Source organism: Giraffa tippelskirchi, chromosome 1, assembly GCF_054371585.1.
Source record: "Giraffa tippelskirchi isolate mGirTip1 chromosome 1, T2T-mGirTip1v1.2.pri, whole genome shotgun sequence".
In the NCBI taxonomy this organism is placed as follows: Eukaryota; Metazoa; Chordata; class Mammalia; order Artiodactyla; family Giraffidae; genus Giraffa; species Giraffa tippelskirchi.
In genome coordinates this window covers 189,022,438-189,045,185 of record NC_137275.1, presented here as the reverse complement: position 1 = coordinate 189,045,185, position 22,748 = coordinate 189,022,438, and the positions used below count along the sequence as shown (strand labels likewise).

The window sequence follows — 22,748 nt, the reverse complement described above, 5'->3', positions numbered from 1 at the left end:
AGATACTATCCAACATATATAAGTTCAGCAAAAAAGGACTAATTATAGAACACAGAGTTGATGAGGATGTAGGGAAATAAGAAGCACTCCTAGTGGGAATAGAAACCGATGCAGCCATTTAGAAGGTGCTCCTGCAGGACTTACTGAAATGAAATGCACACATGCCTGAAGATCCAAAAATGCCACTTCTGTATTTGCTTCAGAAAAACTCGTGGATTCGTAGGGCACCTATATGAGAATATCTGTGGAAGTGGGGTAATCTGATTGACTATCACTAGTGGGGTGGATAAGTGAAAAGAGGAAATGCCTTCTGTGGAATATTGTGTAGTATTCAGAAGCAGTGAAATAATGATATGTATGGCATATACAGAGATCTTAAAAACATTGTTGCTTAGTAAAAAAAAAAAAGAAACTGGAAAAAGCAGAGCAAGATATAAAACATAATATCATTTCTAAATTAACAGCCCCCCAACCCCAACACACAAACACACACAAACACACATGGGCTTCCCAGGTGCCTTAGTGGTAAAGAATCTGCCTGCTAATGCAGGAGACACAAGAGACATGAGTTCAGTCCTTGGGTTGGGAAGATCCCCTGGAGGAGGAAATGGTAATCCAGTCTAGCATTCTTCCCTGGGAAAAATCCCACGGGCAGAGAAGCCTGGTGGGCTATAGTCCATGGGGTCACCAAGAGTCGGACACAACTGAGCATGCATACATACATATATATATATATATATATATACATACATATATATATGCATGCATAACTAGTTTTTTTAAAAATTTACTTATTTATTTTTGGGGTGCTGGGTCTTTGTTGTTGAGCAGGCAGGCTTTCTCTAGTTGCAGCATGTGAGGGCTGCTCTTTGTTGCAGTGTGTGGATAGGCTTCTCATTGAGGTGGCTTCTTTTGTTGCAGAGCATGGGCTCTAGGGCTAGTGGGCTTCAGTATTTGGACCTCATGGGCTTAGCTGTTCTGTGGCATGTGGAGTCTTCCCACACCAAGAATTGAAGCCGTGTCCTCTGTATTGGCAGGCAGATACTTAACTACTGGACCACCAGGGAAGTTTTAGAACTATGATTTTACAATGACATAAGCATTGTAGATGATGTATAAAATTCAATAGAGTGGGTGCCAATAGGAGGGAGGGAGGATTCTTAGAGCAGGAGTGGGGATGAAAGAGAAAAATAAAATACAATAAGATACCATGGCTGAGTGGTTTTTTTTAACTTGTGAATTTGTTTTTATTTTTATTGGGCTCTAGGGGTTGGGATGGGGAATACCTCTGTAAGTGATGCCCCACTAGGAAGATGTCCATTCTAAGTTTCCTGAGATAGCTTTCAGAGCTTTTTCTTTTTCTTGGAGCTGTTGTTCTTGCTGGCAGCAGCCTCTTCAGGTCCACTGCTGAGTGGCTCCTCCTTGGAAGACAATTTCCACTTTTTTCTTGGGGACCCTCTTGTTTTCTGACTCATGAGGGTCAGTAACTGGTTCCTCTTTGGGAAAAGATTTCTTCCTCTTGGGAAGACTTCCAGTGCCAGCTGTCTCTTCAAGATCACTACTAACTAGCTCTTCCTTGGAAAAAGATTTCTTTCTCTTGGGTTTGGAAAAAGAGACAGATGGGTCTTCCATTCCATTCTCCTGAAGAGCCTCCTGGGGCTTTTGCTTTTTCTTCTTTTTGGGTCTTTCACTTGTCTCCTCACACTCCTCCGGGGCACTGCTATTTTCTGAAGAAGCCAGGGCAATTGCAGCCAGCCTTTTCTTTTCCTTCTTCAAGCATTTCTTCTCCTGTTTCTTGAGCTTCCTAGTAATCTCGGCAGCTGCTTCCTCTGCCTGAACCATTGCCTCCTTCATGACATCCAGATTCTTTCCGGGAATCTCTCCAGTCTCATAGAAGGAGAGCCGCTCCTCAACTTGTTTTCGAAGCTTCTCCCCCAAAACACTGGTGGGCACCTCAGAGAAGCAATCGATTCATGAGGCAATACTGCATTTGTTTGCCAGGTATTGGGAGATGTGACCTTTGTTCTTGGCAGCTTCTTGGCCAATGAAGGTAGAGTGGAAAATGAGTCCGTATTTTGAGGTGTTACCCCTTGTCTTCAAGGCTCTGGAAACTTTGTCCCTTTATTGGGCCCAGGGAATCACTCAGACACCAGGACTGGCCATGGCTGAGTGGTTAAGTCAGCTGTCTGTATATGAGGTCCCTTACACCACAATTAAAGATGGCAGTTATTCATTGTGCTTACATAGGAGGAAAAAATTACCATATCTCATTTATTCTGTTTCCACCTTTAGTGCAAGTAAATATTCAACAAGCAACATAAATGGCTATATGAGAAGCAGAACAAGTTATCTTTAAGTAAGAAGTGAATGTGCTGAATCTAGTTTGACCCAAGCCTCACTGAACCCCATTGCTCCTCCTTTCCTGTCTGTGTTCTCTTGATTCTTATTCTATGTTCTTATCTACTCTTGTGTTACTTCTGTCCTGAGCTGGGATGCTTGCAGAGAGTCTCTCATCTGAAATTGCTCAGAGTTCAATATTTAAATAGTGGTTGTAGTCACTGCATTTTGAAAGAGGCTTACTTCTTCCATTGTGTTCTGAGAAACGTCTGTCACCAATGACTTACTACATAAATAAGAAAGGCATCTACATATTGTCCAGCACTATGGGTCTCTCCTGTTGACAGTGAACTACTGAAACTACAGAAAGGTCTAGTGCCTGTTTTTTTTTCCAGAAAGAGTGCCTTCTAGATGCGGTATGAATAAACAGCTCCTTATTTGTGTAGATGTTGTTAGATTATTCTATTCTCTATGATTGTTCTCAAGCACTGTTGCTGATTATGGTCTTCTGGGATTACACTGCTTAACATGTTCTTCTCATTATCACTTTATTCCTCTTATAAAGTATAAAACATTCCTGTCTTCCAGGTCCTAAGCTACCTGTAGAGAATAAGTGAGAAAGTTCCAGACTTCTTTGGATGTGTTTTAGTTTACCCAGCCAACCTTTTAGCATAGGTCTCAGTAAAGGTAGGAAGGTAGTGTTGGGGTACTTGCTAAGCATGTGATCTTAAGTAATTACTTACTCTCTGAGAGTGCAGGTGACTTACCAATAAAATTGAAAAATGTACAGCTATGAAGGAATTGAGTGAGAATTCCTTAAGTGACTCATTGGAAAAGACCCTGATGCTGGGAAAGATTGGGGGCAGGAGGAGAAGGGGATGACAGAGGATGAGATGGTTGGATGGCATCACCGACTCGATGGACATGGGTTTGGGTAGACTCTGGGAGTTGGTGATGGACAGGGAGGCCTGGCGTGCTGTGATTCATGGGGTCGCAAAGAGTCGGACACGACTGAGCCACTGAACTGAACTGAACTGAACTATGCACCATACCTGTTACGTTTGTTGTTGTTCAGTCACTCAGTCATGTCCGACACTTTGTGATCCCATGGACTGCAGCATGCTAGGCTCCCCTGTTGTTCACTATCTCCCGGAGTTTGCTCAAATTTATGTTCATTGAGTTGGTGATACTATCTAACCATTTCACCCTCTGCCTCCCACTTCTCCTTCTGCCTTCAATCTTTCCAAACATCAGTGTCTTTTCCAATGAGTCAGCCCTTCCCTTCAGGTGGCCAAATTATTGGAGCTTCAGCTTCAGCATCAGTCCTTCCAATGAATATTCAGGATTTATTTCCTTTAGGAATGACTGATTTGATTTCCTTGCTCTTCCAAGGGGCTCTCAAGAATCTTCTCCAGTACCACAATTTGAAAGCATCAATTCTTCGGCACTAAGCCTTCTCTATGGTCCAACTCTCAGATCTGTATATGACTACTAGAAAAACCATAGCTTTGACTCTACAGACCTTGGTCGGCAAAGTGTTGTCTCTGGTTTTTAATATGCTGTGTGGGTCTGTCATAGCTTTCCTTCCAAGGAGAAAGCATCTTTTTAATTTCATGGCTGCAGTCACTGTACACAGTGATTTTGGAGCCCAAGAAAAGAAAATATGTCACTGCTTCCACTTCTTCTATTTGCCATGAAGTGATGGGACTGGATGCCATGATCTTAGTTTTTTTCATGTTGAGTTTCAAGCTAGCATTTTCACTCTCCTGTTTCATCATTATCAAGAGGCATTTTAGTTCCTCTTCGCTTCCTGCCATTAGAGTGGTATCATCTTCATATCTGAGGTTGTAGATATTTATCCTGGAAATCTTGATTCTAGCTTGTAATTCATCCAGTCTGGCATTTTGCATGATGTACTCTGCATATATGGAGAAGGAAATGGTAACCCAATCCAGTATTTTTGCCTGAAGAATTCCATGGACAGAGAAGCATGGCAGGCTACAGTCCAAGGGGTTGCAAAGAGTCGGACATGACTGAGCAGCTATCACTCACTCACTCATTCTGCATATAAGTTAAATAAATAGTGTGACAGTATACAGCCTTGTCATACTCCTTTCCCAATTTTGAATCAATAAATTGTTCCATGTCCAGTTCTAACTGTTGATTCTTGATTGCATATAGATTTCTCAGGAGATGGGTAAGATGGTCTGATATTCCCATCTCTTGAAGAATTTTCCACAGTTTGTTGTGATCCACATAGTCAAAGGTTTTAGCATAGTCAATGAAGCAGAAATATTAATAAATATTTTTCTAGAATTCCCTTACTTTCTTTATGATCCAACGAATGTTGACAATTTGATCTCTGGTTCCTCTGCCTTTTCTAAACCCAGCTTGTACATCTGGAATTTTTTGGTTCACGTACTACTGAAGCCTGGCTTAAAGGATTTTGAGCATAATTTTACTAACGTGTGAAATGAGAGCAATTGTATGGTAGTTTGAACATTCTTTAGCATTGTCCTTCTTTGGGATTGGAATAAAAACTCACCTTTTCCAGTCCTGTGGCCATTGCTGAGTTTTACCTGTTACTGGCCTCAGATAATGCTGGCTAGTACTGTTACGGACCAGAATTGTGTTTGGTTTTCCGTAACATGACTAAATTAGATCCATCTGCAGAGTGATGCATTCCCTGACTATAGTAGAGAAAATACAATACCTGAGTCATTTTTTTCTCACACACTCTGCTGATGAGTGTCTTTCCATGATTGTCTTTGTCAGCTCTTAAGGAAAAGTCTGTCATTACTGTGGGAGGTGGTGATTTGTTCCTGCCTCAAGAAACAGCATCACATTTTTTTTCTCAAATTGTCAAGTACATCAAACTTTAATAACTTTACCTCTGGGGAGATTTTGGTTGTGATGGAGGAGTTCCCTGCTACTCATATCTATTGTTTCCTCAACTCTTGAGTTGTACTTCTTCCTTGAAATGAGGGGGAGGTTGACACATTCTAGAGTGAATTGCAAGTCTCCACAGAAGAGTAACCAACCCCATGATCTGGAATGAAAAGGCAGTAAAGATTTCAGTGACAATATAATGTAATGACTAAGCAAAAAAAGCCACTGGTATCTTAGTGGAGGCCTGGCAGAATTTCAATGTCATGTATCCAGAGGCCATTCATTTGAAAATTTCAATTAGTGCTGTTTTTGTAGATTAAAAAATGTTTATAACTTGCAGCATAAAAAAATAATTCTCCACTTGTCTCCTGTTCTTGTGTGTTTTTTTTTCACACCTCACTACCCTTCCCCCCCCCCTTTTTTTTTTTACTAAATTTGTACTTTTTGTTACATGCAAATTTTCTGGAATACCAAAAGGAGGCTCATGATTTGCCTTATTGGCCTGCCTAGAGCCATCTCTTTGGGGACAAGTCCCTCTCTCCAGTGTTGACCTCTGTCTCCAAGAGGACCCCTCCAGCTGCTCACAGAGTGTGGCTTCTCCGTTGTACTGGCCCTGTGTTCATGATTCAGAACATCTCTGAAATAGGAAGCAGGGACTGACTCACAGTTCCAGGCTTGTCATTTCCTCTCAGATACTTGATACGATGCCAATGGTCTGCCTCTTTGTTCAGACAGTCATTTACTCCAGTCTGTATTCCCTTAGCATATAGTAGATAGTGCAGGGGCAGGGAGCAGGGACAGCTAGTAAGAAATATGGTTAGCAGTGAGTTAAATCTGAACCAAGATTAGGGAAACACAGTCAATCTGGAGAGGAGAAAGCTGCAGGTAGGTAATTTGCACTTCAGCTCTGTGAGAAATTAATGCCTGATTGTTCTGTGGTACCGTTCTTAGGGTTTATAAGTTTCTTAATAAACCCATTCCCAGCTTCCTGAGAAGAGACATCCAGCTTCTCAAACCTGCTGACCATGGGAGAATACATAAAAGTATGCATGTTGGTTTGCCTTGACTTTTTAATGTGCCAGTTTTAGTCATTAAGTGCTGCTGGAAGAAGAGAGCATGCAATCAGAGAGACTTGCACCTGACTACCAGCTTAATTAATGTGGAGTGACTGCAACACTAAAAAGATTGATTTCTTCCTCAATTTGCTAATATGTGCTTTTGCTTCTTCTTCTCCATGCTCAGGCCTGGGTTTCAAGGGTAAGGTGTTATCACTGTCACAAGGAGGTCACTCCACAGCACCCTCAGAGGCCCCAGGCTGTTCCTCTCTCCTGGAGATCTGCATCTGTTTCTTCCTGTTCTTGGTTTATGGGCCTGCTGTTCTCTTTTGTGTGTTTCCCATCTGATTCTATCTCAGATTGGTAGATTCACTTGCCTTATTTCTTGATTCCTGTGTCTTTCTGCTACCCACGCATCCACCTTGATGTTGTGACCATCAGTTCCAGAGTTTAGCCAGATGAAATGTTCTGAGGACTTGGAGGTTCCTCCTTGATAGAATATATCATTAAATGACTGCTACTGAGAACTCACAAATGATCTTGGCACATGAGAGCATGTGCTGGAAGGACTGGTCTTGAGTCCAGTTGTAAATCAGTGACAGTCACCACTTTGCTTTACCATGCTTTCTTTCATTGTCTTTCAACCTTAGGCTTCCCCACTAAGCTTCTAGACTTTATCTGAATCATTTTTATTTCTTTTTCAGTTTTTAAAATGATGTTTTAGGAGCAATTTTAGGATTTGTTGATCAATTTTAGCAAAACTGAGAAGAAGGTACATAGAAAGAATTGCCGCACACCTTTTTTTCCCATTATCAACATTCCCCACCTGAGTGGTATATTTGTGACAACTGATAAACCTACACTGACACATCATAATCACCCTATGTCCATAGTTTACCTTAGGGTTCACTCTTGGTGTTTATATTCTATGTTTTGACAAGTGTAAAATGACATGTATCCATCATTATAGTACTATATAAAATGGTTTTGTTGCCCTAAAAATCCTCTGTATTTCACCTGTTTATGCCTATATCTCCCTAACTCCTGATGACTACTAATCTTTTTTAACTCCATAGCTTTGTCTTTTTCAGGAATTATATGGTAGGTAGCCTTTTCCAGGAATTATATGGTAGGTAGCCTTTTCAGATTGGTTTCTTTTATTTAGTATAGTGAATTTAAGATTCTTCCATGTCTTTTCATGGCTTGATAGCTCATTATTTTTTAGTGCTGAATAATATTCCATTTTAGGGATGTACCACAGTTAATTTATCCATTTACTTATTGAAAGTTACTCATGGTTGCTTCCAAAAATTGAATAAATCATCAATAGAGCTTCCATAAGTGACTTGCACCCTCCAAGATTGGGAGGGAATAAATTTTTGTTGTCTGGAGTCACCCAGTATGCAGTCCTTTGTTTAGACAGCCCGAGGGAGCTCACAAAGATTTCGGGACTGAAAAGCTTGGTGTTGCGATAATAAACACATGGAAAGATGGGAGGGGTTTTGGAATTGGGTAATGAGTGTGGGGGCTTACCCCCGTGGCTCAGTGGTAAAGAATCCACCTGCCGGTGCAGGAGATGTGGGTTCGATCCCTGGGTTAGGAAGATCCCTGCAGAAGGAAATGGCAAGCCATTCCAGTATTCTTGCCTGGGAAATCCCATGGACAGAGGAGCCTGGTGGACTATGGTCCATGGGGTTGCAGAGGTGGACACCACTTAGTGACTAAACAATAAAAACAAACAATGATGGATGTAGGCTGGAAGGGTTTTGAGGCATTTGATAGTAAAAATCTAGATTGCCTTGAAGAGATTGTTGATAAAAACATGGACATTAAAGGTAATTTTGGTTTGGGCTCAGAAAGAGGAGAGGAAAGCTATAGTGAGAACTCTATTGTCTTAGAGACTGTATACAATTATGAACAGAATGTTGCTAGAAATAGGAACATTAAAGTGCTTCTGGTAAGATCCCAGATGGAAACGAAGAATGTGTTACTGGACGCTCAAGGAAAGGAGAGCCTTGATATAAACAAGCAGAGAACTTGTCTGAATTATGGCTCTGTCATTGATGGAAAGTAGAACGTGTGAATGACAAACGTGGATATTTAACTGAGGAGATTTCCAAACAAAATGCGGAAGTGGTGATCTGACATGTCTTTGCTGTTTACAGTAAAATGCTAGGGGGAAAAAAAAAATCAACTGAGGAAAGAATTCTGCCTCAAGACTGTAACATGGAAATTCAGCTTGGGTTTCCAGGCTGCTGGCTTGCCCTACAAATTTTAAACTTGCCAGTCACCACAGTCCTGTAAGCCAATTTCTTTTCTTTTCCTCACTGAACACCACACAAACGTTATTTGCACATTCTATGTGAAATATTTCTGAACTTGTGCCAGTGAGCAAAGATGAGGCCTTTTCTCTCAGGCCTGTTACTGAAATGTGAATGAACACAAATACAAGTCAAACTTGTACACTGTTGACAAATCATTTTTAGCCCCTATTTCAGTAGAAATGTCACCTTTTCCTAAGATGCTCAGCTGAAAAGGGCAGTTGGTATCAGTGTCCTTCCTCAGTGCTAAGTCAATATCTTAAAATAAATATCTTTATTATATGTAAACTTTGGCCACCTGATGTGAAGAACTGACTCATTGGAAAAGACCCCGATGCTGGGCACAATTGAAGGCAGGAGGAGAAGGGGACGACAGAGGATGAGATAGTTGGATGGCATCACCAAACCGATGGACATGAGTTTGGGTAGGCTCTGGGAGTTGGTCATGGACAGGGAAGCCTGGCGTGCTGCAGGCCATGGGTTTGCAAAGAGTTGGACATGACTGAACTGATTATATGCATATACATGTGTGTGTGCATTATCATTCAAACATATATATATATGTGTATATACATATATAATAAAGAGATTTATTTTATGGACATATGGTGGCATACACACACACACATACACATAAAGATATGTCTCATATTTTACCTTATATTATATAATAGATAATGGAGAAGGAAATGGCAACCTACTCCAGTATTCTTGCCTGGAGAATCCTACGAACAGAGGAGCCTAGTGGGCTACTGTCCATGGAATTGAAAGAGTCGGACACAACTTAGCGACTAAACCACCACCACCATATAACAGAAATGTTCTTTCTATCTTATTGGTTTTGTTCTCTGGAGAATACAAATTGATCAATTGATAGAATGTTAAATGAGACAATGCATGCAAAGAATTCAGCATGGTTCCTATATATACTAAGAGGTCAATAAATGATAGTATGACTTTGTTATTCAAAATCGAAGATTGAGGAAGGACCTCTAATTTTCTAGAAAGGCTATGGAGAAATTGAACTAAAACTAGTTCTCTCAGAAACAAAAGAAAACAAAGCAAAGCAAAAACACAAAAACTCCATGATGTCTATTAACCATTCTCATGAATGTCACAATAAATTTTCTTCCTGTAGGTCAGTGCTGGAAAGAAAGATAAATCTGATGGAGGATGAGAAGCTTAGCAACTCTCAGATATTCTGTTTGGAATGTTAAGTTATTATTTTACGTTTCTGAGGGAACATCAAAGCCCTTAGGATAAAAAGACCATTAAGGTAGATTAGGTTTCTGTCTTTTTTTTTCCTGTAAATAGCTTTGTTACTTCATATAGTAATGCACTACTTTAGTCTTTTTTTAAAATTTATTTTAATTGGAGGTTAATTACTTTACAATATTGTGGTGGTTTTTGCCATACATTCACATGAATCAGCCATGGGTATACATGTGTTCCCCATCCTGACCCTCCCTCATACATTAGTCTTTCTTAAGCATATAGTACCCTATAATTTTAGTAAAATATGGTTACCAAAGAGACACTTCCAGAGATATCTGTGTCATCAGTGTATTTGTTATTCCCCAAAGTTCTAGCCAATGCAGTAACCCAAGTAACAGCAATGAGAACTATAACATTTTCAGAGGAAGACAGAAGTATTATTTCCAGATGATATAATAATTTTCCTTTAGGTCTAATGTACTGCCATTAAAACACCAAAGAAAATTTACAATGAATTTTAAAAAATGTAACATGTAGTTCTCAAGGTCATTTAATGGACTAAAGAAATGAGAAAATAGGAGTAATGTGTGGGAGGGTGTGCCTTATTAGATATTAAAATGTGTCATAAAACCATAATATACTAAAATAATGTGACACTGGTGCAAAGATAAGCAGGCATAGCTTAAACAAAATAGGATCTGGAAATAGATCTTTGTGTATTTTCTAGGGAGGGGATATATGTATACCTACTGCTGATTCATGTTGAGGTTTGACAGAAAACAGCAAAATTCCATAAAGCAATTATCCTTCAATTAAAAAGTAAATAAATTAAAAAAAAAACGCTGCATAAAGGTAAAACTATGATTCAGTGAAGAAATGTTTCATTCATTCCAATGAGTATTTTTGAGCAACATTTTTTTATTGGAGTATAACTGCTTTGTAATTTTGGAGTTCTCACTGGAGAAGATGAATGCACATCCTTCTACTCCACCATCTTGGACTAAGATGGACTGGAGGGGGCAAATTTAATTCTGATGACCATTATATCTACTACTGTGGGCAAGAATCCCTTAGAAGAAGTGGAGTAGCCCTCGTAGTCAACAAAGAGTCCAAAATGCAGTACTTCGGTGCAGTCTCAAAAACAACAAAATGATCTCTGCTCATTCCCAAGGCAAACCATTCAATATCACAATAATCCAAGTCTATGCCTCAACCACTAATGCCAAAGAAGCTGAAGTTTAACAGTTCTATGATGACCTACAACACCTTCTAGAACTAACACCAAAAAAATGTTCTTTTCATCATAGGGGACTGGAATGCGAAAGTAGAAAGTCAAGAGATACCTGGAGTAACAGGCAAGTTTGGCCGTGGAGTACAAAATGAAGCAGGGCAAAGGCTAACAGAGTTTTGCCAAGAGAACACACCAGTCATAGTGAACACCCTCTTCCAACAACATAAGAGACGATTCTACACGTGGACATCCCCAGATGCTCAATACCAAAATCAGATTGATTATATACTTTGCAGCCAAAGATGGAGAAGCTCTATATAGTCAGCAAAAACAAGACTGGGAGATGACTGTGGCTCAGATCATGAACCCCTTATTGCCAAATTCAGACTTAAATTGAAGAAAGTATGGAAAACCAGTAGACCATTCAGGTATGATCTAAATCAAATCCCTTATGATTATACAGTGGAAATGACAAATAGATTCAAGGGATTAGATTTGATAGACAGAGTGCCTGAAGAACTATGGACGGAGGTTTGTGACACTGTATGGGAGGTGGGGATCAAGACCACCCCCAAGAAAAAGAAATGCAAAAAGGCAAAATGGCTGTCTGATGAGGCCTTACAAATAGCTGAGAAAAGAAGAGAAGCGAAAGGCAAAGGAGAAAAGGAAAGATATACCCATTTGAATGCAGAGTTCCAAAGAGTAGCAAGGAGACATAAGAAAGCCTTTCTCAGTGATCAATGCAAAGAAATAGAGGAAAACACTAGAATGGGAAAGACTAGAGATATCTTCAAGAAAAGTAAAGATACCAAGGGGACATTTCATGCAAAGATGGACACAATAAAGGACAGAAATGATACGGACCTAACAGAAGCAGAAGATATTAAGAAAAGGTGGCAAGAATACACAGAAGAACTATACAAAAATAGATAACCAGTGCAAGTTTGATGCATGAAGCAGAGCACTCAAAGCTGGTGCTCTGAAGCACCAGGGGTGCTCTGAGGGGAGGTATGGGAAGGGGGTTCAGGATAGGGGAACACATGTTCACCCATGGGTGGTTCATGTCGATGTATGGCAAAACCCACAATATTGTAAAGAAATTATCCTCCAATTAAAGTAAATAAATTAATTAAAAAAGAAGATTTTAATGACCCTGATAACCATGCAGATGTGATCACTCACCTAGAGTCAGACACTCTGGAATGTGAAGTCTAGTGGGCTTCAGGAAGCATCACTATGAACAAAGCTAGTGGAGGTGACGGAATTCCAGCTGAGCTATTTCAAATACTAAAAGATGATGCTGTGAAAGTGCTGCACTCAATATGCTAGCAAATCTGGAAAGCTCAGCAGTGGCCACAGGACTGGCAAAGGTCAGTTTTCATTCCAATCCCAAAGAAAGGCAATGCCAAAAAATGTTCAAGCTACTGCACAATTCACTCATCTCACACGCTAGCAAAGTAATGCTCAAAATTCTCCAAGCCAGGCTTCAACAGTACATGAACCGTGAATTTCCAGATGTTCAAGCTGGATTTAGAAAAGGCAGAGGAACCAGAGATCAAATTGCCAACATCCGCTGGATAATAGAAAAAGCAAAAAAGTTCCAGAAAAACATCTATTTCTGCTTTATTGACTATGCCAAAGCCTTTGACTGTGTGGATCATGATAAACTGTGGAAGATTCTTCAAGAGCACTTTACCTGCCTCCTGAGAAATCTGTATGCAAGTCAAGAAGCAACAGTTTGAACCAGACATGCAACAATGGACTGGTTCCAAACTGGGAAAGGAGTAAGTCGAGGATGTATATTGTCACCCTGCTTATTTAACTTATATTCAGAGTGCATCATGTGAAATGCTGGGCTGGATGAAACACAAACTGGAATCAAGATTGCCGGGAGAAATATCAATAACCTCAGATATGCAGATGACACTACCCTTATGGTAGAAAGTGAAGAGGAACTAAAGATCCTCTTGATGAAAGTGAAAGAGGAGAGTAAAAACCTGGCTTAAAACTCAACATTCAGAAAACTAAGATCATGGCATCTGGTCCCATCACTTCATGGCAAATAGATGGAGAAACAATGGAATCAGTGATGTGACAGACTTTATTTTCTTGGGCTCCACTGCAGATGGTGACTGCAGCCATGAAATTAAAAGAGGCTTGCTCCTTTGAAGAAAAGCTATGACCAACCTAGACAGCATATTAAAACGCAGAGACATTACTTTGTTGACAAAGTCCTGTCATGTCAAAGCTATGGTTTTTCCAATAGTCATGTATGGATGTAAGAGTTGAACCATATACAAAGCTGAGTGCTGAAGAATTGATGCTTTTGAACTGTGGGATTGGAGGAGACTCTTGAGAGTCTGTTGGACTGCAAGGTGATTAAACTAGTCAATCCTAAAGGACATTAGTCCTGAATATTCATTGGAAGGACTGATACTGAAGCTGAAGCTTCAATACTTTGGCCAACTGATGCGAAGAACTGACTGATTTGAAAAGACCCTGATGCTGGGAAGGATTTGGGGCAGGAGGAGAAGGGGACAATAGAGGATAAGATGGTTGGATGGTATCACCAACTTGATGAACATGAGTTTGAGCAAGCTCCGGGTGTTGGTGATGGACAGGGAAGCCTGGCGTGCTGCAGTCCATGGGGTTGCAGAGTCGGACATGACTGTGCGACTAAACGGAAACTGAGACTGAATTGCTTTACAGTGTTGTGTTAGTTTCTGCTGTACAACAAAGTGTGTCATCTATGTATATGTACATATATTCCCTTCCTTTTAGACCTCCCCCCTCATTCCATCCATCTAGTGATACAGCCCCTGTTTAGAACAGTATGAACATTTTTTTAAAAAACTAAACATAGGATTGCCATATGGCTCAGCAATCTCACTATTAGGCAAATACCCTGAAAATCATAATTCAAAATGACACATATACCCCAGTGTTCATTTCAACACGAATTTTATTTTTTTTTATTTTATTTTTTTTAAATAAATTTATTTATTTTAGTTGGGGGCTAATTACTTTACAATATTGTAGTAGTTTTTGCCATACATTGACATGAATCAGCCATCAACACGAATTTTAATAGCCAAGACATGGAAACAACCTAAACATTCAGTGACAGATGAATGAATTAAGTAGTGGTATATGTATATACAATGGAATATTACTCAGCCATAAAAAGAGTAAAATTACATCATTTCTAGTGATGTGATTGGACCTGTCATACAGAGTGAAATGGAAAGAAAAACAAAGATCGTATATTCATGCATATGTGTGGAATCGCATAAAAATAGTACAGATGAACCTATTTGCAGGGCAGGAATGGACAGGAGCTACTTTCTTATGTCTGACACTATGCTAAGTTCAGAAGCTATAACCATGAAATATGGTATGTGTTAAGATCTCAAGGAGTCTCTAGGGGAGACAGATGAGATAAACTTAGAAAATAGGAATCCTGTAAGCAGTGTAATGGAGTCATCACAAGGAATGTGAAGAAGGACTCTTAACCCTACCTCAAGGATGTAGGAAGCTTTCTTTGTAGAAGAATATGTAAGCTGGGGCCTGAAGGGCAAGCAGGAGGAAACCAACCAGTTGAAGGGATTCTCAAGGGTGATCCAAAATGAGTCAGTTGCTGGGAGAGCATGGAACACCTGGGGAGCCAGAAATCACTGAAGCTGGCCCAAACTGGTATTGCAGAGAGAGTTGGGAGAGTGTGGGAAGACAGGTTTGGAGTCTTAGGAAGGGCTATAGTTAGGTTTTGTGCTCACTAAGGAGATCATCAAGAGGTTCTGGAGGACCAGTGGATATATATATAGGAAGCATTGGGAAATGTGAGGATAACTTCTAAGATTCTGACTTGAGTCACAGGGGAAATAGTGATGGGGAGAAGCACGTTTGGAGGGCGAGAAGCTTGTTTGGAGGGGGAGAAGGCAGTGATGAATTAACTTGGGTACCTGTTGAACATTTAACTGATATTTGTATATTTTGTTATTCAGTAATCATTGCTGATTAACTCTTTAAAAGAATTTATTGAACAAATGCAAAAACAGATTCCTAATAAATTGGAAAAAAAGACTAAAAATCTAGAGTGCTCTGATAGTGCTGATTTTCAGATTACAAATAAATTTTAGTGAGTACAGAATTCAGGAATAAAAGGGATCAGCTGTACTCTCTCAAGTGTTTAGTTACCATTGCAACTGTGCTGATGGTTATGGTGACCCAGTATTGTTTCCTAGGGATGTGGAGGGTCAGAGAAGCTTCTCTGAGAAAATGTCATTAAAGCTGAGATCTGATGGATGGAAGGTGTTACTTGAGTTGAGTGGGTAGAAGGTGGATCATTCCAGAAAGAGAAAAGAGCATATACAAGGGGCCTGAGGTGAGAAGGAACATTGCCTCTTTTAGGGCCTGAATGGCATTTTGAGTAGTTAGAACCTTGACTGGGTGGGAGGTAGGGACCAAATCTTGCAGGACCTGGTGACTCCATTAGAGAATTTTTGATCTTTATCCTAAATACACTAGGAAGACAAGCTAGGGTGTAATATGTGTGTTTGTGCTTTTGTTCAGTTGCTAAGTTGTGTCCGAATCTTTGTGACCCTATGGACTGTAGCCTGCCAGGCTCCTCTGTCCATGGAATTTTCCATGCAAGAATACTGGAATGGGTTACCATTTCCTCCTCCAGTGGATCTTCCTGACCCAGGTATCAAACCTGTGTCTTCTCTGTCTTCTGCATTGGCAGGTGAATTCTTTACCTCTGAGCTACCTGGTAATGTTTTAAAAAGCTTACTCCTTCTGGCTGAATATAAAGAAAGGGCTGGAGGGAGGTAAGAGGGAGTTGGGGGGGGCAATTAGAAGTTCATTTCAATAGTTGGGGAGATAGCACAAGAATCAGGATAGGGCCAGCAGACAAAGGCAGCCTTAGGATCACTACTGGCCCTCAGGTTGTGCAGCTGCATGGTTGTTGTTCAGTCACTAAGTCATGTCTGACTCATTGTGACACCATGAACTGCAGCAGGCCAGGCTTCCCTGTCCTTCACTATCTCCCAGAGTTCACTCAAACTCCTGTCCATTGAGTAGGTGATGCCATCCAACCATCTCATCTTCTGTTGCCTCCTTCTCCTGCCCTCAGTTTTTCCCAGCATTGGAGTCTTTTCCAATGAGTAAACTCTTTGCATCAGGTGGCCAAAGTCTTGGAGCTTCAGTTTCAGCATCTGTACTTACAATGAATATTCAGGGTTGATTTTCTTAGGATCTCCCTGCTGTGTAAGGGACAGAGTCTTCTTCAGCACCACAATTCGAAAGCATCAATTCTTTGGTGCTCAGCCTTCTTTATGGTCCAACTCTCACATCTGTACATGACTACTGGAAAAACCATAGCTTTGTTGATTATCTACTTTCTGTAGATAATCTGTTGATTGCCTATAAAAGTGTATATATGTTAATCCCAAACTCCTAATTTATCCCTTCCCACAATCTTTCCCCTTTGGTGACCATAAGTTTGTTCTCAAAGTCTGTGAGTCTGTTTCTGTTTTGTATATAAATTCATTTGTATCAGTTTTTTAAGATTCCACATGTAAGTGATACCACATGATATTTGTCTTTCTCTGTCTGGCTTGCTTCACTTAGCATGATGATACTCTCTAGTTGCATCCATGTTGCTGCAAGTGGCATTATTTTATTCTTTTTAATGGCTGAGTAATATTCCACTGTATACATGTACCACATCTTCTTTATCCATTCATCATTCTGTGGACATTTAGGTTGACCCCATATCTTGGTTATTGTAAATAGTGCTGCAATGAAAATTGGAGTATGTGTACATTTTCTAATTATGGTTTTCTCAATGATGGTTTCCAGTGGTGGGGTTGTTGGATCATATGGTAACTCTAGTTTTACTTTTTTAAGGAAACTTCATGCTGTTCTCAATAGTGGCTGTACTAGTTTACATTCCCACCAACTGTGTAGAAGGATTTCTTTTTGTTCACACCTTCTCCAGCATTTACTGTAATAGCATATGATTCTTGAAGAGATGCACTACAGCATATAGCTAGATGATTTGACCTTAAGTAGGAAGAAGGCAGGTGGCTTTACTAGAAATTGAAAAGGAGAGGGGAACAGATGTATATATGTTGTATGTTTGAGAGCAGGGTTCCTCTCTGATGTCTTCTAGTTTCTCTGTGGGGTTGAGGAGAGATTATTTGCTGAGATGAAGGGAGCTTTCGAAATTTGTACCTTGGTTTTAAGGCTGGTGCAAATGATTTAATACAATCACCGTGGAGAGTGAGAAAATGAGTTGACTAAAGAGATGTGGTAGCTGCAGTAGTAGGGTTGCTGCACAGTGTTGAAAGCTCAGTTGAAATTCTGAATGCAGATTTGTTAGCCTAATGAGGTGTCTTCCTTAGTCTAAAGAGTGTCATTAGACTATCACCTAATGAAGTGATAGTCTAAAATATCACCATTATCCCCTTCTGATTGTCATAGAGGAACATAGAAAACTGAGCTGAAAGTGCTTCGACACAAAAGTCAATGTTCTTCAACATAGAAATCTGAGCTCAATTTGACCCCCCCTCTTTTTTTAACCCCTTTACCCTTTGATACACCTGCTTCTTAGTCTTCAGCTATTTCTTTGACAAATTCTTCTAATAAATATGTGATCTTATTTTTAGAGTAAGATTACAATATATAAAAAATATTAACATTACCCTTTCTCATTTAATCCTCTATGTTCTTCCCACTTGAGGAAATAAAATGTTAGCAGAGCTATGGGAATTGTCCATGGTCACACATCAAAACGGGGCATGAGTTGTGGTGTTCTCCATCCAAAGTATATGATCTTTCACTGGTCCATGTTGCTGCATCTAAGACACAGATTGGATCTGGGTTCATTTTTACTGATATATTTAATTAAGGATAATTTAATTCCTTGTTTTATTTCATTTATTTAACATTTTCCCATGAGTTTGAATTTGTGATCCGTTATGATCAATTCTTTTTCCTTGGCATCCTGAGCAATGGCAGGCTTGAGAATACAGGAAGCAATTGCTATAAAATAATGAATGATAAGCCTTTTTTCCCATGAAGGTTGTGCTTGTCTGTGCTGTGCTTGAGTTATGGCTATGGTTAAGCGGCAACTGGCACAACTTCAACAGCCATAATATCTTTTCAGTTACAGCTGCCTGAAAATTACTTAGAGTTTCAAATGCATGATGTAGCAAGATAAGGCTGTAAGGAAGAGAGATCAGTCATTTGAATGAATGCTTGTCTTTGCATTCATTCTTATGACTGACGAATTGCAGGCAAGAGAAATCTCCTTGTGCCACTGAAGCTTCAAGAAGAGTTGCGTTTACTGTAAAGGCAAGAAAGAAAGATGAAGATGACTTAAAACTAATCATGTATTTGGAACAAATTATGTATTTCTCTTTTTTTGATGTGCACCATTCTTTTTAAAAAATTTATTTATTTTTAATCGAAGGATAATTGCTTTACAATATTGTGTTGGTTTCTACCATACATCAACATGAATCAGTCATAGATATACATATGTCCCCTCCCTCTTTAACTTCCCTCCCATCTCTCACCTTTAGGTTGTCACAGAGCACTGGGTGTGAGCTCCCTGTGTCATGTAGCAAATTCCCACTGGCTATCTATTTTACATATGGTAATATATATATTTCAATGCTACTCTCTCAATTCGTCCCACCCTCTCCTTCCCTCACTGTGTCCACAAGTCTGTTCTCTATGTCTGCATCTCCATTGCTACCCTACAAAAGGTTCATCATTACCATCTTTCTATATTCCATATATATGCATTAATATATGATATTTGTTTTTCTCTGACTTACTACTGTATAATAGGCTCTAGGTTCATCCACCTCACTAGACCTGAGTTACATGTGTTCCTTTTGATTTGGACCATTCTTAGTCTTTATCAAATTTGCCACAACATTGCTTCTGTTTCATGCCTTGGTTCCCTGGCTGTGAGGCATGTAGGATCCTAACTCCCCAACCAGGGATCAAACCTGTACCCTCTGCATTGGAAGGTGAAGTCCCAACCATTGGACTGCCAGGGAAGTCCCAACATATTTCAAGGAGAGTTTTTCAAATTATCAATCTGAGTTCAATGGTCTCAAAATAAAGCAGTCTTAATAGAAAAGTTAGTTCATTCATTTATTCAATAGATATTTATTAAGCATCTGTTATGTGCCAGTAACTGGGCTTAACATTGGAAGTGAAAAGGGAAGTAAGATACCATTCCCATAATTGAAGGAAAAGTTTTCTAGTGGACTAGAGAGACTCACACATAGATAATTATAATGTTATCTGAGAAAGATAAATAGGATACCAAGATACCATTAGTGCAAAAACTGATAGGAGAATCTGTTCCATTGTATCCCTCTGTGTATAATCTGGAAGGATATGTGTTAAATAGAAACACTTAACATTAAAAAATCTTAAAACTGGTTTTCTCTAAGATGTGATGGAGGAGAGCTTTGCTTTACTTTATTTCATAGAAGTCTTTATTTAAATAATGGTATATTTCAATTAGATCAAGAAATGGAGAGGACAAATATTGTATGATTCCACTTTTTTGAGATACCTTGATTGGTCAAATTCATAGATACACAAAGTAGAATGTGGTTACCAGGGGCTTGGAGTACGGGGAAATGGGGAGTTGTTATTTAATAGGTACAGAATTTGGTTTTGCAAGATGAAAAGGGTTTTTTGAGTGAGTGGTGGTGATGGTATCCAGCAATGTGAATATACCTAATGCTACTGAACTGTACACTTTTAAAACTGATTAAGTTGGTAAATTTTATTTTGTGTGTATTTCAGCACAATTAAAATAAAAAAGAAACAGAAATTAATAAAAGAGATTATGTTCCCACCACTGAATGAAAACAGATATTAATATATCTGTTGTTTCATACCTTTCAGATTTCTCTTTTAAAAGAGATAAAACATTGAACTATAGTTAAAGTGTCCCTTCTCTTTGTCTCAGCCTTTCCTCCTTTTCTCCCTCTTTAGATGTAAGTACCATCCTAAAGCTTGGGTGAATCATTACATTAGAAAATTCTCTCTGTATTCTTTCTGGAGAATGGATTGTAAGGAACATGCAAGGAATAAAGGAGTCTAGTTTCAAGGTAATTGGATAGTTACATGTTCATGGTAAATGTTCATGGTCATTGTGACAAGGGTGGTGTTAATGCAGATAAAATTTAAAACAGATTGAGTATATATGCTGGAGTCAATAGGATTTACTCTTGGATTTTCATCTTCAGATATTTCTATGACTGGGGGGTGATTCTCTCTTGAATCAGACGTTCAGAATAATCACTGTAATTTGCGGATTTCTTTGCATACATACACTGCTCATTTGGCAAGGCTGTTACTTTTTTTTTCTCATTTCCCATTCATGTACACAAGTGTGATTCACAAGCTGCATGATATAAATACTTTTCTGGATTAGAGAAAAGAGAGAAGACAATATTCTATTAATTGAAAGTTTTGAACATGCTCAGATGATCTTGCTTTTACATTAGAATTTTGAAGCAAGAAAATTTTTTATGGAGATCTTATCTCAGGAGTTTGGGGAAGGTCCTGTTTTCAAGAATCTCTTCCATGAATTGCTTAACTTGCATTAACAATGTTTAAACATTTTTTTTTTTTTGGTATGTTAGTCTTCCTGAAAGGAGTGGTATATTAAATCCTCAACACTGTATTATACATCCTTTTATTGATTTACTTCCCAGTTTAAATCATTCTTGATCACATATAGCAGAACTAGGTATTTATAACAATCAGTTTAAATGACTTAAAGTCCTCCAGAGATGAGGAGAGATTAAATATATTTTATGAAATAAAGAGATGAATGAACAAAATGAATGCAATGAATAGACTGAAAGAAGACCTCTAGTCCTGCCTGAGTAATTCCTGGCTAGTTGGACTACTGAAGAGCTTCAATAATAAAAATTCATGCCATAAAACAGTGGTAGATGATATAAAGAAATAGGGAAACAATGCTAGGAAAATATAAAAAAAATGGAAAGCCATGATCACATTTAAAAATGAACATAACTTATAATCATGAAAGAGAGCATGGAGTGCTATATATGGGCTATAAATTTGCATTTGGATTTCCTAGAACCAACAGGAAACAGAGGCACAATCAGTTGCTTAATTATCATTAGCAAGATACCCAGTTTGAGCCTAAGGATACTTAACTGTAGAACTGAAGTTTATCTGGGTCCACAGGGCATTGGCTGTGCACCTCCTACTTCAGGACCAGACTGTTTCACTGGAGAATTCTTCTAGGTACTTAAAGAATTAACACCTATCCTTTTCAAAATCATCCAAAATTGAAGAGGAGGAAATGCTTTCAAATACATTTTAGGAAGCCAGCATTACCCTGATACCAAAACCAGACAAAAATACCACACAAAAAAAGAAAATTATAGGCTAAAATTTCTCATAAACATAGATGCAGAAATCCTCAATATTAGCAAACTGAATTAAACAATAGATTATAAAGATTATACATCAAGATTAATATCAGGAATGCAAGGATGGTTCAACAGCTGAAAAATCGATCAGCATAATACATCACATTAACAAAATGCGTGAGAAATCACAATATTATCTCAATAGATGAAGAAAAAGCATTTGCGAAAATTCAACATCCATTTATGACAAAAAAAAAAGTCTCAATAAAGTCGGGATAGAGGGAACATATCTCAGTGCAACAAAAACCAAATGTGACAAGGCCATAGTTAGCATCATACTCAGTACTGAAAAGTGAAAGCTTTTCCTCTAAGATCAGGAACAAGATAAGGATGCCCCCTTTCACCATTGTTATTCAACATAGTATTGGAAGTCTTAGGTAGAGCATTTAGGCAAGAAAAAAAATGAAGTACATTCAAATCAGAAAAGAAGAAGTAAAATTGTTATTATTTGCAAATGATATGATTCTATATATATAGAAAGATCCCACTTAAAATCTGTTAGAAATAATAAATATTTCAGCAAAGTTGCATGATTCAAAATGACAGAAATCAGTGACAATTCTATATGCTAATAATGACCTATCAGAAAGAAATATTAAGAAGAAAATCCCATTTACCATTGCATCAAAAAGAATAAAACCTAGGAATAAATCTAACCAAGGAAGTAAAAGACCTACACTTGGAAAACTGTAAGACCTTGATGGAAGAAGTTGAAGATGATACAAAAGAAAAGATACACCATGTTCATGAGCTGGAAGAATTAATAGTGTTAAAATGTCCATACTACCCAAAGCAATCTATGGATTCAGTGCAGTTGCTATCAAAATTCCAATGGCATATTTCACAGAATTAGAACACATTTCCTAAGATCTGTATGGAAACACAAAAATATTCCCAGTAACAACAATAATCTTGAGAAAGAAGAATGAAACTGGTAGTATCATGCTCCCTGACTTCAAACTATATTACAAAGATTTAGTAATTAAGTCAGTATGGTACTTGCACAAAAACAGACCTACATATCAAAGAAATAGAATGGAGAGATCAGAAATAAACCCACACATATATGAACAATTAATTTATGACAAAGGAGCAAAGAATATGCAATGGAGAAAGAATAATCTCTTCAATAAATGATGCTGAGAAAACTGGACAATCACATGGAAAAGAATGAAATTACCATCTTACACCATACAGA

General features: G+C 38.7%; 1 long non-coding RNA gene and 1 pseudogene across 1 annotated transcript in view; one reads left to right on the top strand and one right to left on the bottom strand.

Annotated features, from left to right (window-relative positions):
- Positions 1–1,322: 1,322 nt before the first annotated feature.
- Positions 1,323–1,854, bottom strand: LOC145516410 (nucleolar protein 56 pseudogene; annotated as a pseudogene).
- Positions 1,855–9,840: 7,986 nt separating this feature from the next.
- Positions 9,841–22,748, top strand: part of LOC145515545 (uncharacterized) — a 133,431-nt gene continuing 120,523 nt past the window's right edge. Inside the window, exons 1-2 of the long non-coding RNA XR_014060914.1 lie at positions 9,841–9,878; positions 20,076–20,191. This is a non-coding gene — a long non-coding RNA (uncharacterized LOC145515545). The remainder of the gene's footprint in view (positions 9,879–20,075; positions 20,192–22,748) is intronic.